Source organism: Marmota marmota, unplaced genomic scaffold (genome assembly GCF_001458135.2).
Source record: "Marmota marmota marmota unplaced genomic scaffold, marMar, whole genome shotgun sequence".
Lineage (NCBI taxonomy): Eukaryota > Metazoa > Chordata > Mammalia > Rodentia > Sciuridae > Marmota > Marmota marmota.
The window spans coordinates 11959096-11965160 of record NW_026000272.1 but is presented as its reverse complement, the minus strand read 5'-3'; positions in this window follow the sequence as shown (position 1 = coordinate 11965160).

The window sequence follows — 6065 nt, the reverse complement described above, 5'->3', positions numbered from 1 at the left end:
TGGCTCATTGGTTAAGCACCCCTGGGTTCAATCCCTGGTACCAAAGGAAAAATTGACCCTGATCCCTGGTGTCAGCACTGGGGACCCCAAGAAATGCTACCCAGCTGAGCTTCCTCTTTTCCTTGTATCCTATCCAGGTAGAGCGTTTCAGGGTGGTGAGTGCCTTGGTGTGAAGGGCTGAGCCTCCGCTCATCAGGAGAGGTGCAGGTTCTCCTAGTTGTGAAGATGGGTACCCTTTGGTAGAGTACAGTTGAAATAACTTGTCATTGTAGATTGGGAGACAGCCATAGAAATACACCCTTTTTCTAAGAGCCCAAGCTTCCCTCTTTACTCCCTTTACATACTTGTCTGGCAGAGGTTACCCCCTCTACTCCCTTTACTTCGTTTTCTGGCAGAGGTTCTCTGCCCGCCCCCCACTCCCTTTACTTTGTTGTCTGGCATCTCAGAGTTGTGGGCTTGGTTTTAGTGAGGCATTCTCAATTTAGGAAAAGGAGAGAATGGCTGAGCATGGTGGTGCACAACTGTAATCCCAGCAGCTCAGGAGGCTGATGCAAGAGGATCTAGAGTTCAAAGCCAGCCTTGCAACTTGGCAAGGCTGTAAGCAACTCAGTGAGACCTCGTGTCTAGATGAAAGACAAAAGAGAGTTGGGGATGTGGCTCATTGGTTAAGCACCCCTGGATTCAGTTCCTGGCACCAAGGGAAAAGTTGACCCTGATCCCTGGTGTTAGCACTAGGGACCACAGGAAATGCTACGCAGCTGAGCCTCTTCCTTCCCTTACATCCTATCCAGGTGAAGCGTTTCAGGGTGGTGAGTGCCTTGGTGTGAAGGCTGAACCTCTGCTCATCAGAGGAGGTGCAGGCTCTCCCAGGTGTGAAGATAAGTACCATTTGATAGAGTACAGTTGAAAACACTTGTCATGGCAGAATGGGAGAATACCATAGAGATGCACCCTTTTTCTTTTTCTTTTTTTTTAATTTAACTTAACTATTTTTTTGCATTACAATCCTTATTACACATACAGAGCACAATTTTTCATATCTGTTCCTACAGTATATTCACACCAACTTATGCCATTATACATGTGCTTTTTTGCATTACAATTCTTAATACACGTGTATAATACAATTTTTCATATCTCTGTATATAAGGTGTGTTGGCCCCAAATTCAAATCTTCATATATGTATTTTGTATAAGGATGACCATCAGGTTCCACCATCTTTGTTAATTCCCTTCCCCCTCCCTTTCCCTCCCACCCCTTTTTTTCTTGGCTAGAATTAATCTAATCTTCCCATTCTCTCCCTCCCTACCCCACTATGAATCATCCCCCCTTATGTCAGAGAAAACATTCGGTGTTTGTTTAGGGGGGATTGGCTAACTTCACTTAGCATTATCTTCTCCAGTGCCATCCATTTACCTGCAAATACCATGATTTTATTGGTTTTTTTAGTGCTGTGTAATATTCCATTGTATATAAATGCTACATTTTTTTAATCCATCCACTGAGGAACATCTAGGTTGGCTCCACAGTTTAGCTATTGTGAATTGTGCTACTATAAACATTTTTGTGGCTGTGTCTCTGTTGTTTGCTGTTTTTAAGTCCTTTGGGTATAGTCTGAGAAGAGGAATAGTTGGGTCAAGTGGTAGTTCCATTCCCAGATTTCCAAGGAATCTCCCTACTGATTTCCAAATTGGCTGCACTAATTTGCAGTCCCACCAGTAATGTATGAGTATACCTTTTCCCCCACATCCTTGCCAACATTTGTTGTTGCTTTTCTTCATAATAGCTGCCATTCTGACTGGAGTGAGATATCATCTTAGAGTAGTTTTGATTTATATTTCTCTGATTGTTAGAGATGATCTTTTTTATATATTTGTTAATTGATTGTATATCCTCTTCTGAGAAGTGTCTGTTCAGGTCCTTGGCACATTTATTAATTGGAGTATTTGATTTTTTGATGCTTGTTGAGCTTTTTATATACCCTTGAGATTAGTGCTCTATCCGATGTGTGAGGGGTAAAAATTTGCTCTCAGGATGTAGGTCCCCTGTTCACCTCAGATATTATTTATTTTGCTGAGAAAAACCTTTTTAGTTTGAATCCATCCCATATGTTGATTCTTGGTTTTAATTCTTGGTTTTAATTCTTGTGCTATAGGAGTCTTATTAAGGAAGTTGAGGCCTAATCCCAATTGATAGATTAGGGCCTACTTTTTCTATTAGACACAGAGTCTCTGGTTTAATTCCTAGGTCCTTGATCCATTTTGACTTAACTTTTGTGCATGGTGAGAGATAGGGGATTCAATTTCGTTTTGTTGCATATGGATTTCTGGTTTTCCTAGCATCATTTGTTGCAGATGCTATCTTTTCTCTAGTGCATGTTTTTGGCACCTTTGTCTAATATAATTGTAATTTTGTGGGTTAGTCTCTGTGTCCTCTATTCTGTATCATTGGTCTACCGGCCTGTTTTGGTGCCAATACCATGCTGTTTTTGTTACTATTGCTCTGTAGTATAGTTTAAGGAATGGTATAGAGATGTCACTTGCTTCACTCTTCCTGCTTAGAATTGCTTTAGCTATTCTGGGTCTCTTATTTTTCCAGATGAAATTAATGACTGCCTTTTCTATTTCTGCAAGGAATGAATGCCATTGGGATTTTGACTGGAATTTGGTAGTATGATAATTTTGATAATATTAACTCTGCCTATCCAAGAGCAAGGTAGATCTTTCCATTTTCTAAGGTCTTCTTTGATTTCTCTCTTTAGGGTTCTGTAGTTTTCATGTATAGATCCTTCACCTCTTTTCCCAAGTATCTAATTTTTTTGAGGCTATTGTGAATGGGGTAGTTTTCCTCATTTCCTTAGAGGATTTATTACTGATATACAGAAATGCCTTTGATTTATGGGTGTTGATTTTATGTCCTGCTACTTTGCTGAATTCATTTACTAGTTCTAGAAGTTTTCTGGTGGAGTTCTTGGTGTCTTCTAGGAATAGAATCATATCGTCAGCAAATAGTGGTAGTTTAAGTTTTTTCTTTTCATATAGTGATTCCTTCAATTTCTTTAATCTAATTGNAGGGATTGAACCCAGGTGTGCTTAACCACTGAGCCATATCCCCAGCCCTCTTCTTTATCTAGAGACAGGGTCTGGCTAAATTGCATAGGGCCTTGCCAAGTTGCTAAGGCTGGGTTTGTCTCATGATCCTCCTGCCTCAACCTCTTGAGCCGCTAGGATTACAGGCATGTGCCACTGTGCCCGGCAGCAGGGGGCTTTTATTTTTTATTTTTAGTAGTAGATGGACACAATGCCTTTATTTTCTTTATTTTTTTAATGTGGTGCTGAAGATAGAACCCAATGCCTCATACATGCTAGGTGAGCACCCCACTACTGAGCCACAACCCCAGCCCCAGTAGGGGGCTTTTAAAGAGGTGATTCAAAGGCTACTTCCATGTGTTGTGAGTTGTAATTGTTAATTTGGGAGATAGCCATTTTTGAGATCTTCTGGTGCTGTCCCCAAATTCTGAATTACTTTGTTTCTGTGATGAATGTATGCTCAAGGACAGATAACTGCCTACGATGGGAAGAAAGTTAATCCTATTTCACCTGAGATTAGGGAAGGGGAGAGGTAGAGAAAGAACATGCCTATTTTGTATTAAAAAAATGTTGCAGTGGCAGAGCAGTAAGGGCTATACTTAAAGTAAAAAGTGGACCACTGTTATATTTTCCCACTGACAATTTCTACATTCCATTTCTATGGGAAAATGGGTGAGGATATCTCCAACCTGCTTCCTGATGAAAGAGTGCGAAGTTGGGGCAAGTAACCAAAAATATTTGTTCTCTATCAGGTGGGATGTGGACAGTTAAGGGTATTCAGCATAAGAGCCATCCAGAAATCCGCAGTGGCAAATTGGGGGTGACTGGACAAGGCACACATAGGGCAGAGATTGTTTCAAGACAACCATAAACAAGACAGCAATGTATTGCTATTTTGTAAATAATTAGTGCAAAAACAATTAGTAATTTAGCCCGTCTCTGAAAACCATGAAGACAGTAACTCATAATCATTATCAGTGAAAAACAGGAGTTACCTGTGTAGGACCTTAGGAAGATTTGTAAATCAGTCTCAAATTGACTCATTTGGTGCTTAAATTGCATGCATAATTGGAAAACCACCTTATGTTGTCTGCAGGTGATTCTGTAGACAAATGAAGATGGAGATATTAACAAGTTAGTGGAGACCTTTGTGTGTGTGAGGTGGGCAGAGGACAGAGAGAGGGAGAGGTGTAGATAGATAGGGGCAACCTACCACTGAGCTGCATCCCCAGTCCTTTTTTTTTTTTTCATTTTGAAAGAGGGTCTCACTAAATCGCTTCTGCTGGCCTTAAACTGACAATCCCAATAGAGGCCTCTTTTAGGTTTCCATGTAAGTTATGATTTCAAATGGATTACATTTCCCTCAAAACCTAAAAATCAATGTAACCCATGGTAATCTATACTGCTATTATCTGTTTTTTAAAGTAAAGATATTAGAATAAAATTTTAATTCAATATGACATAGTAGAAGTCTTGAAATATACCATATGAGTCAAGTGATATAGAAAAAGTAACATATACTCTCTGCATGATTTTTCTCTACTATAAAGATAATATTAACCCCTGCTTCATTGAATTTTAGGTGAATTTAATGAAATAACAAAGCCCTCCAGGAAAAAAAAGGAATGCAGACTTTGAAGTCACATTAAAATGTCAACTCAATGTCCTACTAGATTTGCCTTATGTTATTTATAAAATATGGTCAATAGTAATACCTACTTTATTAAAAAGTCATTGTGAAGATTAAATGTAATCATCTGTATTAAATACCTGGTAATAGTAATTGCTCAAAAATGCTAGTTTAAAAAAAATCCCTTAGATTAGTACCTGTAACATATTGATGCTTTATAATTGGTAGAATTATTAACTTCAGGGCGTATCAAAACCTTTAATGTGTGTGTTTGTGGATCTATATGAGCTTAACTGTCAAGAAATGGGATAGCACCCTACCTATTTGGTACTGTACTAGAATTCCTAGCTAGCTAGCAAGCACTCTGAGCCAAGAAAAAGGAAAAAAAAACATAGGTTTGAAAAGAAAGAAACAGGACTGAAAAAGAAATGGCACATCAGAGGAACCCACAATATCATTGCAGCTCCTGAGAGTGAATTAGAAGAGCAGTCCTCCTGTAGGAAACTGAGATAGGAAGATTGGGGAAACACCGGTAGGCAATCCAGACTGCTAGTGACCAAGTGAAAACCAGTATCATCAGTTTCTATAGTACAGAGACTTAATGAAATCAACAGATGTCAGCAGTATCTGGTGGCTCAAAGAGGTTAGAGCTGGAAGCTCCCTTTCAACCAGATGAGATTCTTTGGTAGAAATCTGAATAGAAAATAAGCTCAGAAACAGCAAGTCAAACCAGTATGCAAGACCTCTGTGGAACTCCCCAGAATCACCTTGACAACAATATCAGATAAAGACAAACCAAGGGGAAAAATTAGAGACCAATAACCCTAATAAACATAGCTGCAAAATAGTTAATATTTATTTATCAATATTTATTAATATTTATTAACAATATTAGTTGTTAGTCTTGGGAAGTTGAGAACAAGCACCACCAGCAACACCTTCCACAGTTGTGTGAAGGGTTGTCTCAGAGAACTAGAACACCTGATGAAGGCAGGCAGGGCAGGTCCCATTAGGAGAAAGTGTGAAAACTTTGAGGAGGACTGAAAGTAACCTCCAACCCAGAACACAAGAAATCACACAGAAACCTCCCCTGCTCTTGTAAGCCTCCTAAGAGTCTGTCTGGTGAGGCCATACCTCACACCCATATTGGTTGTCTCAGGGCAGTAAGAGCATTGATCTGTGGGGTGTGGCCTCACATCAACACACTGAGAGGGTGTCAGAAATCAGAGTGCGGACACAGCTGTGATTTATGGGTTTTCCGGTCTCAAAACAGAATCTGCACAATGCGATCCTGCTATCAGCCCTAATAAACCCCACGTGGAGTGCCCGGATGTGGGTGTGGCCT